A 13,146-nucleotide genomic window follows, 5' to 3' on the forward strand; every position below is an offset into this window, starting at 1 on the left:
CTTAGCTGAGAGCCTCCACTGCCAATACCAGACACCAGAGTGCTCAGATGGGGGGATGACAGGAATTTATGTCACACACCACACCACAGCATAGGCCACCACAAAGTAGCAAGATTCAAATGCCTTGCCAGGGAGTTCCTCCTACTACCTGCCTCTCAAGAATGCAGGTTCATTGCCTTGGGTGTGTTGGCCAAATTTTCACATTTCAAGTACTGTCATTAAAGGAAGAAAAATCCATCTGTCTTTTCTAGGGCACAAGGAAGTCACAGGCTTTGACTCTTTCTCCACTACTAGTATCTTTATAACTCCTTGGAGTCACTGTTTAACTTTCTTACCTCAAGAAAATTCATTCAAGTGTCCACTGACTGCCAGAATCCTCTAATTATAGTCTATTTTATTGCCAGTAGGCCCTGGATTTATCCTGGCAAAAATGAATTTAAAAGCCCTTGGGTCTATGACACATTGTTCATGGAATTTATCACTACTTAAATTTATCTACACATTTTTTTCTTTGTTAGAATTCATTGTTTTGGGTTTTATAGATTAGTCTCACTCAGAATAATGTAATGACAAATACTTGGGCAGGGGTGATCGTTAACACAGCACTGAAAGACTGGTGCCCCGAAGTCAATGGAGATCTGAGGCAACTCAAATTGCTTTCTTCTTTCTCATGAGCCACTGAGGTCCCAAAGTTTTGGTTTTTCAGTTCTCTCTCACTGCCAAGTGGCAAACCTTCTCAGTTCTCCAAACTAGATATTAGACAGAGACAATTTGAATGACTAAGCTAATCTCCAATGTCTTTACTAGCTTTTACTATCAGGTCATGTCACAGGTCATTAGCTACTCTAGGTAGTATGCATTTCCTCCGCCTTGTAATCAGTAGCTACCCTCATCCTTCAAATGGTCTGGCTGAGTGTTTTTGAGCAAGGACTAGCAGCTTGATGAAACCCAATGGATTTGGTAGAAATCACGATTAAAATATGCTACTCGACATCTATATCACTACCTTGTGAGCATCAAGTGCCAAAAGTATGCTATGAAGCGCCTCCTTTTAAGCCTTATGAGATATACTGTCTATATAAAAACCTCATATTCTTTTTTGTTCCATATTTATTTATTTATTTATTTATTTATTTATTTATTTATTGTTGCGTGTGCATGTGTGTGTGTGTGTGTGTATGTGTGTGTGTGTGCGCATGCTGGTATGCACACGTCCCACAGCATGCATGTGGAAGTCAGAGCACAACATGTGGGAATCTGTTCTCTTCTTCCTCCACATGGGTCCCAAGCATCAAACTCAGGTTGTAAGTCTTGGTGGCAGGCACACTGACCCATTGAGCCATCTCACCAGCTCCCTATTCACATGCTTTATGACATTCATATTCTAGTCATGTAAAAAATAGTTGGAAGACCATTGTAAGAAAGTTATAACAAATACACATAGTTAACAAGAGTGAACACTTTTGAAGGAAAAATACTAATTAATGTTTCCTGATGATATTGAAATAATAAAAATATCAGAATTAATGTATATATATATATATGATGGTATGAATGGCTTTCTCAATTTCATACAAAGGAATAATATTGAACTCAGTCTTTCAAAGCTTACATTATGAATCCATGGATTAATGTGAATATGCTATGTGGATAGCATATGAAGTAGATGAAATATTATCTGATAGGACTATAGTTAAACATGTTCAGTATTCACTATTAATGGAATTTTTGGATTTGCTGCTTTTAGTATTATGCAATCATAGCTAAACAAAGTGAAGAATTGAATTTGATGTTTCAGTGAGAATAGGAATTTATTTTGGCAATCAGAGAAAAGCTTGTAACTGTAGAAATACTTTCTCTTAAGAAGAGCCTAAGCTTAGCTTAGAATGGTTAAAAATTCCTTTTTGTAAACATATCAAATTGAATTGGAAATACTGTGTATGCTTTTCCTAAATTCAAAGTATTAGTGAGACGTGTGAATTACTATAGAGGACTTTCTGACCTTCTGGGCCAGTTATTACATTTGTTCCTGGACAGTTCCCTGTTTTCTTCCTTGCTAACTGACATCTAGCCAGTTTAGGTAGCATGACAAACTGGTGGAAATATGGGAGGCAGGAAAAAAAGCTCTCTCTCTCTCTCTCTCTCTCTCTCTCTCTCTCTCTCTCTCTCTCTCTCTCTCTCCCTTCCCCCTTTTTTTTTTCCTTTCTCTCTCTCTCTTGTGTCTTCCCCCCCTCTCTACCTCTCTCCCCCTTGCCCCTTTGTCCTTTCTTTGCTCTCCCTTGCTTGTGTATTCCAGCCTTGACTACAGATCTGCCCCTCTGGACAGCTCCTCCTCTGATCACTTTCCCAGTTTCTGACAGGTAGAGTCCACTATACTATGGTTTTAGCTTGTGCCAGGCAGCCCCACTTCTGGGTTCTGCTGACTTCCTTCTGGCTTAGTCCAGCTGACCCCAAAGAGACAGCAGCTTCCTGCTGTGGCTAATCTCTTCTTGCCTTTCCATATCCTGTTTGACCTGTCAGGTCTTTCACCAACAATGCAATTTAATTTCTTACATTCTCTGTTTGAGATAAGGTGCATATTTCAGTTTGTTTCACTGGACCCCAGATCATAAGACTCTTCCCCACTTCCCACTGATAGAATAGTAGAATAGTAGGACTGGACATGGACCAACAGTGTAGTCTACCACTTTGGATAAACTTACACGAAGTGGGGCAGTTTTCAAACACACACACATATATGTCACTTAAATTTAGCCTTATGTGCATTTCTCTAAATTCTATCTTTTGGATTTTTCTCAACTGTTGCTCACTTTCTATCCCATTTTTTTGTGTATTTTGATATAAAAAGTTATCAAAATAATGATGGGTAAGTGCTATTTTCTGCATATTACTCCTTGGCTCAAGCACATAGAGGATTTATTTGGGTATGGGAGACCCAAACTTCTTAACCTCATTCTCATAACTCTTCCTCTCATTTCCATCTCCTAACTGTATGTCCTACGCTATGCTCCAATGAAGGCTATCGATTCCTGTCAAATTATTGTGCTTTCTATTCTTAACATTCAATTTCCTGTTCCCTGCCTCGCATCTTCTCTAGGGCAGTACCACCCTTTCCTTTCTCATCTTTGACACTGACTATAGCTTATGTAGAATAATACTAACTTGTCATTAAAGGCATCACCATACACATGGGTAACTTTTCTGACTTTTTCCAGGAGTCTAGCCGAAGTCATGTTTATTGCTTCTTCCTTCTAACTGCTTTGACTGCTTTCTTCTCTTCTAATAAATCAAACTCTAAACAGGTGAGACATCAAATCTGAATATCTAGTCTTCATACTCTCTCTTGAGGCCAATATTTCTTTCTTCAGGTAACCAATCTCTTTTACTTGATTTCATTACAGGCGCATTCGACTTATAATGGATCAGTTGAACATTCTTCTTGTTCCCCATCATGTTCATGTCTCCCTATTTTTCATGATGTCTTTCATTTAATAAAAACTAGTTGCTTGAAGTAGAAGCTGAGTGTTTTTTTTTTTTTTTTTTTTTTGACTTCTCCCCAAAGCTTAGCACCCTTGATCTATCTATCATCATTTCTGGAGAATCTCTTCATCTGTCACCCTGCTTTATTGCCTTAGCCTTTTGGGAAGAATGCTACAGACCATCTCATCAACTTTCTCTCTCACTTCCCTCTTTTGGTTCCTTAATGATCCAGGAGCCAAAATGACTTTATTGGAATTCCTAAAAATCAGGACTCTTGAACTTCTTTCAGAGATATTTACTATTTCTTTTCTTCTAGATTTTTCCTGAAGGTACTCCCTCCCACACTTCAACTACTCTAAAGAGGTTGTTTTCACCCCATTATTCTCTCTCACTCTGCTTGCTGTTCATAGTTTTCATTATACTTTATCAAAATCTACAATGTTTTGCTCATTTGGTTTGTCCTTTATTATCTGTCTTCATCACTAGAGTCTAAGCCTCATAATCATTTCGAGTGCAGTTGATTGTAGGTGTTGAATAAATACTGTTTCACAAAGGAATGAAGGAATGGCAGATGGAATGAACTGAGCAGAGGCTTTTGTCTGTCTCCTAGGTTCTCTGCATTCCAAGGACAAATCTGAGTATGCTACTGAACCGATGAAAATCCTTTCATAGTTTCCCAGTTTTTATAATAGTCATTTTAACACTCAGCAATCTTTCTGAGAATTTCCATTGTGTTGAGAATAAAGGAGAAGCATCTTAAGCTGAAATTGAAACTGAAGGATTAGGCAGAAGAGTGAGCTCTTTAGCAGCACAACCTGCCCAATGAAAATTCAAAGCCTTATGCCAATGATGGCCAAGTACCTATTGCTTTAATAAAAAATCATGAAAGCACTGGACCATGAACCATACAATCTGGGCTCAGAGTTTGAATCTTGTCTATGCACCCCTAGATCTCATTCTATAAAATGAGTTTATACCAAATAAACTCAAGACTCTTTTCACCTCTATATTTTTACAGACCCAAGGTACCAGAGAATTACTCTAGGCTTAATTTTTGAGAAGCAGAAGAACTCATGAGTAGACTGAGGTGAAGTATAGTACAGATCTTATTATTAGATTTGCTATAAGCCTGGCACCCTCATTACAGAGCTATTTATATTTGAGTTTTAGAAATTGTTGATGAGAGTGATGATGTGTAGAATCCAAATATCATTTGAGTTATTTCTTTTTAGATGTTTCAAAACCCATGAAAATGAATAGAAATGTTAGTACTAGCTGGGCATGGTGATGTATTCCTGTAATCTCCAGTGCTCAGGAAGTGGGGGCAGGAGAATCAATAATTTAAGGCCATCCTCAGTTATGTAGCAAGTTTGAGGCTAGCCTGGCTTACATGATACCCTGCTCAGTAAAAACAAAAACAAAAAACAAACAAACAACAACAACAACAAAAAGATGAGATTAGGCACATTCAGGGCAGTAGCATACATTATATATGTTACACATTATAAAGAATTATCACACCCAATTACCCAGAAGAACAGTAACAGTTGCCTAATATCACATAGCTGGTAAGTAGTAAACATTTTGGAACATAGGTCTACCTAGTTCTGCCTGTAACCCATTTGTATACCGAAGCATCCAGGGCCAAATCTCAGCTCTCTGTACTAATGACAGGAATAACAGCCTACTTCATCACCACGCAGAGGGACATAAATGAGCAGTTCATGGAGTTCTCAGAGAAAGTGAGCATAATAGAAATGAAAATTCTTGATGGTTCCCTTACCTTAGTTGACTTCTTGTGAGAAAGCATCCCTGGCCATTGTAAATGTTCTCTTTCTTTCTTTAAAAAAAAGTATTGATTTGAGAATTTTATACAATGTAGTTTGACCATATTCAGACTCCTTCCCCATCCCTATCTTACTATCTCTCTGACTTCATGTCCTCTATTAGCATTTATCTTTTTTAAGGTCTATGGAGTTTAATCTGTCTTTCTCAAGGGGTTTTGAGTGTGGCTCTATCTCTTATTAGAGTTTGGTCAACATACCAGGAATCACCCTAATAAGGAAAACTGCCTCTTCCTCTTTCAGAATCCATCAAATAGATCCTGAACTAGGACTGGGGCTTCCTGATTACCTTTTCCATTAATTCTGGGCCTCTGTCTGGCTTGGGTATGCACAAGCCTTGTGTATGCTGTCGTAAGCACTGTGGGTTCATATGTGCAATTATCCTGTGGTGTCGAGACAATACAATTTCTTTGTATTCAGATACCACCTTTGGCTTTTATAATCTTTCTGCCCCCTTTCCACAATGAATCCTGAGCCCTGGGAGGAGAAGGTGCAATACAGGTGTCCCATTTAAGATTGAGCACTCCGTGGTCTCTTATTCTTTTCATGTTGACCATTTGTGGGTCTCTGTGTTAATCAACATTTGAGAGATGCATCAATCCATGGATATAACAATGTCATTATGACTCAGTTTAATATCACATCTATTTAGCAGTATAATGGGAATAGGTTCTCCCCTATGATCTGTGACCTGTCTAGCCACATGTTCTTGACCCTCTCTGATAAAAGTGTCAGGAATGGACTCCATCTTGTGAAGCAGTCTTAAGTCCAATTAAAAGGTGATTGGCTGTGCTGGGCATGGTGGCACACGCCTTTAATCCCAGCACTCAGGAGGCAGAGGCAGGTGGATCTCAGCGAGTTCAAGGCCAGCCTGGTCTACATAGTGAGTTCCAGGACAGCTGGGGCTGCAGGGAGACCCTGTCTCAAAAAGACCAATAACAAAAAAGGTGATTGGCTATTGCCATAATATTCATGTCATTATTGTACCAGTGGGCATATCTCGCCAAGTCAGGTTCTATTATAGCTTCCATGGTTCACAGCTGGGTAAGATTAATGACTACCTTTCTCTAACAGTAACATGCATAACCCCTTCTATCACTGTAAAAGCTAGCCAGCAAAGATGTGTCTTCAGGATCAATACCAGCTTGATTTCTTCCTGTGTGTTCTGTGACTCAGTTATGTAGTGTCTTCAGCAATAGGGTCTTACTGTCAGGTTCTAGTACAATGACAATAGCCAGTATTGTCTGAGGAGCTATGGGATCTCTCTGATCAACAACTCTAAAAGAAGGAGTTCATTGCTGAGCATTCCTGGCATTGGGCTTTTCATTCTTTAGCCTATGGTATCTAATAGGACCACTGAACCTTTGTCATAAGGTAACTACATTTAAACTTTTTATACTGTTTATGTATATATTGAAAGAAGCTTCTATAGTAGGTTTTCATATGACTCTTTCAAAAGGCCTTTAGAAAGGTAGTTATCCCTTCTCTTACCCCCTCTTCTGCCCCACCCTCCATTCCTTGCTTACTTAAACTTGTTCTATTCTTTATTCTCTCTTACCATTTATATCACTGCATTCTATCTCCTCTCCCATGAACTACCACCTATTGCTCCTCAGCAGTGTCCTGATCTCTAAGGATTTTATCATTGAACAGACCCATTTAAAGATGTAAAACTAGCATCCACTTATCGGTCCCTTTCTTAACAGATTCTTATTTAAGCCCAGTTATGGGTGGTCCTGGGGCTATCCTGCATCAGGCATGTTATAGTGGTCCTAAAAAGCTTCATAGAAGATCACACAATGAGAAAGGCATCTTATAATAATCAGCTCTTGATACAACATCAACATCAGTTTTCTTGCTTTTGCTTATTTTTTATAATTTTAATTTAAAGAGGAATTATTTTAGGATTAAAGTCCTCTTTGAGAAAGCAAGTTAAAGGAAGATATTACTGTCTATAGAGTATAATTTATTGTAAAGAGGAAGACAGAGCTACAGCATCTGTGGAGGATTGCTGCTCTATTTACAGAATACATGCTACGAGAGACATTCGAGAAAATTGGTGGTACACAGAGGGTAGTTTACACTTTTCAGAGTGTCGAGCGCTTCTTTCATAGTTTCAAGAAAGCTACCAGAAACAGGCAACAGAGAAACAGTCAACATACCAGCATTGAGTCATAGGGAAACAGACAATTTGAATAGACCAATAAAAAGTAACATAATTGAATGAGCAACCATAAATCTCCTATCAGAAAGAAGCATAAGACCAGATGATTCCTCTGCTGAATTTTACCAAACATTTATGGAAGAATTTATGACAGTTCTTCTAAAATTTTTCCAGATTCATTCTATGAGGCTAGTATTATTCATGAACCACACAATAGGCAAGGACACAATGAAAAGAAAGAATGCTATAGGTGAGCATATCTGGTACAGGTGCAGCCATCATCAATTAAAATACTTCCAGACCAAACAAGCATCACCCTAAAAATTAACCATTTTAATCAAACAGGATTCATTTCAGTGATGCAAAGATGGCTCAACATACAGAAATCAATAAACTTGAAATAACACATCAACAAAATGGATGGAAAATATGGATCATTTCAGTAGACATGGAAAGAGAATTTGATAAGATTCAATGCTTCTTCATTATTAAAAACATCATATTATATATGTATATACATCATACTTCAAATTCAACAAAATAAAGGCCATACATGGCAAGCTGACAGTTAAGTCATAATAAAAAGGGAAAGGATAAAAGCTTTCTCTGTAAGATCAGGAACAAAATAAGGATGCCCACTTTGGCCACTTATCATTAAGCATAATATTAGAAGTCCTAGCCAGAGCAATCAGGCAAGAGAAAGAAATAAAAGGCCATTCAAATTGGAAAGGGTATGTCAAATTGTCACTGTTTACAGACAACCTGATCTTGTATGTAGAAAACTAAAAAATTCACCAAAAATTATTAGAAACAGTATATGAATTTAGTGGTATCTCACAACACAAAATCATGATTCAAAAATTAGTATCATTTTCTTAAACCAATAGCAGATTACCTGACAAATCAACAGAGTAATTCATACTATATAATATAATGCATACTAATTGTCAAATTATGTAGAGCACATCTAGTCAAAGAGATGAAAAAATTTTCAAAATGAAAACTGTAACATTAACAAAGAAATTGCAGAGGAGGGTTGGAGAGGTTGGCTCGGTGGTTAAGAACACTGGCTGCTCTTGCAGAGGGCCTGCGTTTGGTTCCTAGCATCCACCTGGCCTCTAACAACCCCATCCTTAATTTCAGTTCTAGGGGATCCAACACCTTCTCCTGACCTCTGTGGGCATTGCATAACATGGGTGCACTTACATATGTGCAAGCAAAATGCTTACACACATAAAATATAAATAAACAAATAAAAATATAAAGAAACTGAAGATGGCACCCATGCTCACAAATGAAAAGACACTGTTTTCTTGGGTTAGAAGAATAAATGTTAAAATATCCATACTAACTAGAGTAATATGTAGATTGAATGCAATTTTTATCAAAACACCATGACATCCTAGACTAGGAAAAAACATCCTGAGATTCATCTGCAACTGCAATGCTCCTTCAATAGCTGAAACAATCTTGAGGAAAATGAACAAAGCAGCAGGTATTATACTACTTGATTTCCAAATATACAACAAAAGTTAATAATCAGAAAACTGCAGTATTGGCATTAAAAACAGACATGTAGGCCAGTGGAACAGAATAAGAAATGTAGAATTAAATTCAGAGATTCACAGTCAACTGCATTTTGACAATGGTGCTGTAAGAGCGGGCATTGGAACAGGACACACAGTTAACAATAGTGTTGACAAACTGGATGTTCATATACAGAATGATGAAGTTAGACCTTTTTCTCTCCCAATATACAGAAATCGGCTAAAAGTGAGTTAAAAATTTTGGGTCTCAAAACTATAGAGCAATTTGAACCAAAAATAGAAGGCATGAATTTACTTGGATAAGACCTCAATAGCACAGGTAACAAAGGCAAATTAGACAAATGGGATTGCATCAAGCTAGAACACTTCTTTGCAGCAAATAACAGAGTGAAGATGTTATCTACAAAATGGTAGAAAGTATTTGTAAGCATTATCACTCTCTCAAGGGATTATTATAAAGAATTTATGAGAGCAACAACAAAAAGCCCTCAATGGCAAAAGCAACTCCCCAGTAAAGATGGATAAGAGACATAAATAGACATTTCTCAAGAGAATATATACAAATATTCAAGAAGTATTTGAAAAAAAATTGAGCATCACTAATTGCCAGGGTAATGCAAACCTAACCAGAACGGAACATCACACCTCATTTTAGCGAGAATGATTACCATTAAAAACACAAAAGATACAAGTGCTAGCGAGGAGCTGAGGAAAAGGGAACCCCTGTATACTACTGGGGGGAATGAAAATAGGTTAGCCTTACAGAAAATAGTATGGAGGCTCCGAAAAAAAAACAAAAAAACCAAAAAATTAAAAGTGCAATTTTCATATGACCCAGCAATCACCCTACTGGGTAAATATTCAAAGGATATGAAATCAATATGTATACTCCTCTGTATACTGCAGCATTGTTCACCACAGTAAAGACAGGAAATAACCCATGTCCATCAACTGTAGGATCCATGCCGTATTTCTTTATCATTATATGAATACCATTCAGCCACAGAAGAATGAAATCTTGTTATTTGTGACAGCATGGATGGATTTGAAATGGAATGCGCTGGGCACAGAAAGACAAAGCCCACATGATTTCCCTCACATGTGAATATAAAACAATGATTTCAAGGAGCTGAGAATGTAATAGTGGTTGCCAAAGGCTGAGGAGCACTGAGAAAGTGAGGAGCGGCAGAAGGTTTGACAACAGGACTAAGTTATAGTTTGACAAGGAAACTAAGTTCTGATGTTCTCTGCATAGTAGCGGTGACTGTCAGTAACAATATTGTACTTCATAAAACCAAAAACTAGAATAAAGGATATTAAATGTTCCTATCACAAAGAAATGATAAATGTTTGAGAAAAATATGCTCACTTTGATTTGAGCATTACACAATGTATACCTGCGTCAAAACATTACCTGGTATCCCATAAATCTATATAATTCATTTTTTGGGTCTTTGAAATTATAATTCATTTTAAAACATCTATTTATTCATTTGTATGTGCTTGTGTATTTGTGTGTGTTTGAGTGTCAAGGTGTGCATATGGAGGTCAGAGGACAATAAATAATTCCTTGAAAACTAAAAGTAAGTTCTGTCTTAATAGTAAAAACATTAGAATGGATTACTGGTCAGCTACACTTTAGCAATTATCATTGGTTAGTCAATGAACACCTTACGGTACCTGACATTTCAGTTAGACTTTAGAAAGGCATGGCAGTTTAATAATACTGGCCAGTGTGATTGCCTGCTAAACTGTTAGATAACAAATGGGAAAATATCACATCACAGGCAATGCTAATTCATCTAGCAAGCAAAACAAGAAAATAGAACCCAGGCCTAGACTCCTCCAGAGTTACTCAATCAAATCAAATTATTTATTGTCTTCTGCCCAGGAAGTCCCATGGGGCATGAAATATTGATTTAGGAATTTGCTGGGCATGGATGATTGTGTTGCAACTGTGTCCTTTTATATCACTTCTTAATATATGATAAATTGTTTCTATGTGTGCTGTGATGAGGCTGAAAGGCAAATTAAACATAGCTATTTAATAAACATGAACACTAAACTCTTCACAATTACTGACGTGGGGTCATGAAAGTTCACTGGATGGTATGCAGGCAGTGTTCACACCAGTGCCTAGCTGCATCTTCATAGAGGCACGAACTCTGCAGCATTCCATAAAACCTGATTCTAATCTCACTGTACAAGGGATGGGGTGACCTAAGTGTCTTTGTGGTTCACCTGGGGCCTCTCAAAGCCAGGACATTAGATGGAGGCTCTGAGTAACAGAGGAAGGCTTAAACTGGGCTGCAAAGAAGTTTTGTCCTGAAGAGGAGCAAAAGCTATCCAAAGCCTGAGCAGAAGAGCAGTTTGGAGCACCTGTGAAAGCAGCACAAAGCATGGCAGCATGGGAATGTTTCATCAGCTGAGAATCTGCTCTGTACCTTGCTACACATCCACATGAGACCCAGCGCTAAACCAAGGGTCGCCCATTAATGACCGCCCTTAGTATTTGCTTGACTTCATTTTACTGCTTCGTGTGGAAGATACAGAGGAGCAATTCCTGTAGAGACTCCAGAGTTACATTCCGATTCTAAAAGAGACTCTAAAATTTCTAAGAACGAGACCTAACCCGGATCTTGGTCTCTGTTCCTCATTCCCAATAGAAGGACACAAGAGCTCCTTTTGGGAGGGCCCACCTGTGAATGGAGACATTAGCAATACCTCCAACAGGAGGAGAAAGATGGCCCCTGAAGATACACTTTGTGATGTTGCTCCAAGCCCTTCCTCAAAGGCCTGCTCTCTGGATCCTTCAATTTTTATGAGGAAATTGATTCTATCTTTGACTTACTTAAATCAGCCTGTATTGGATTTGTAACCAAACTATACTGTGTAATGTATATATTTTTTCACATTGTCTAGGTTTACATGATACTCTTTGTAGCCATGGACCTTACATGTATGAATGAGCTGAAATTGATTAGAACTTTGAAATTCATTAATTTAAGATAGTGCATCATCCATATCATCTTAGGCAACTCAAGCTCAATTTAAGTTGTTATAGGAACAACTCCTGTAGAGAAAGGAAGAATCCTCTGGGAATCTTATTGGATGGACTGAATTGCTCAGAAAACTGCCTGGAGACATGGGAAAATTTAGTTAGGAAGGCCTGCCTTTTTTTCAACATAACCAACTTCACGACCTGCTCAGTCTCTGAGCAACAATCTATTTGGGTATTTGAATCCTGGGTGCTGGGATCAAAGCCAGGGACCTACAACATGTGAGGAAAATTCTCTCCAAACAGCCCAAGTTCCCCTTTGATGCACAAAATGGAAAAGTGTTTTTTTTTTCCGTCCAGCTCAATTTATGTAAGAACTACAGATACAAATGTTGACTCCAACCCCTGTACCTCGAGTTCATCTGTAGGATACACACCTGTGAAATCATGAGTCAAATACACATTGGGAGTCACCTTTCGAAAGGAAATGTGTAAACACAAGCTATCATATTTGAACTTGGGGCGTGATCTTTGGTGGAACACCCAGTATCCTCCACTGTTAAAAGAATGGCTCCACCCGCAGTGTTCCCAAACTTCCCTTCAGCTCAGCTTTCTGGGGGCTCCCAGAGGTGGCTGCAAAGGCTTTACTCAAGACAAGTTCTCCACACCCCTGTGGCCATCCCTGCCTCTCAATACCTGCAAGCCGCCACTTTGGAGCGCGTGGCAAGAAACACCTGCTCCTGGACTTTCCTTGAACCTTGCTCCAACTCCCTCATTTCCTACCAATTCCAAGTGTGCTTTATGAGATCCGGTTTCAATTCCCCGGTGGTAGCTCACAGGTCCCGTTACAATTCTCCAGAGCTTCGTGTGGACGTCTGTGGGAGGGAGAGGACCTAGTGCGCTCCAGTTACCGCCCCCGCACTGACCCTGCTTCCCTCCGCCCTGCGCCTTGCGACCGGGGCAGCGCCGCGGCCCCTTTAAGAGCCGGGCCCAGGCGGGCTGGGGCCCCGGCGCTGTGCGCGTCGGAGGAGTTGGGAGTCAGCGCAAAAGTTTCCTCCCAACTCCGGCCCCGCGTGCCGCCGCCGCCGCCGCCGCCGCCCACTCCAGCCCGGG

Source organism: Nannospalax galili, unplaced genomic scaffold (genome assembly GCF_000622305.1).
Source record: "Nannospalax galili isolate Female #2095 unplaced genomic scaffold, S.galili_v1.0 scaffold281, whole genome shotgun sequence".
Lineage (NCBI taxonomy): Eukaryota > Metazoa > Chordata > Mammalia > Rodentia > Spalacidae > Nannospalax > Nannospalax galili.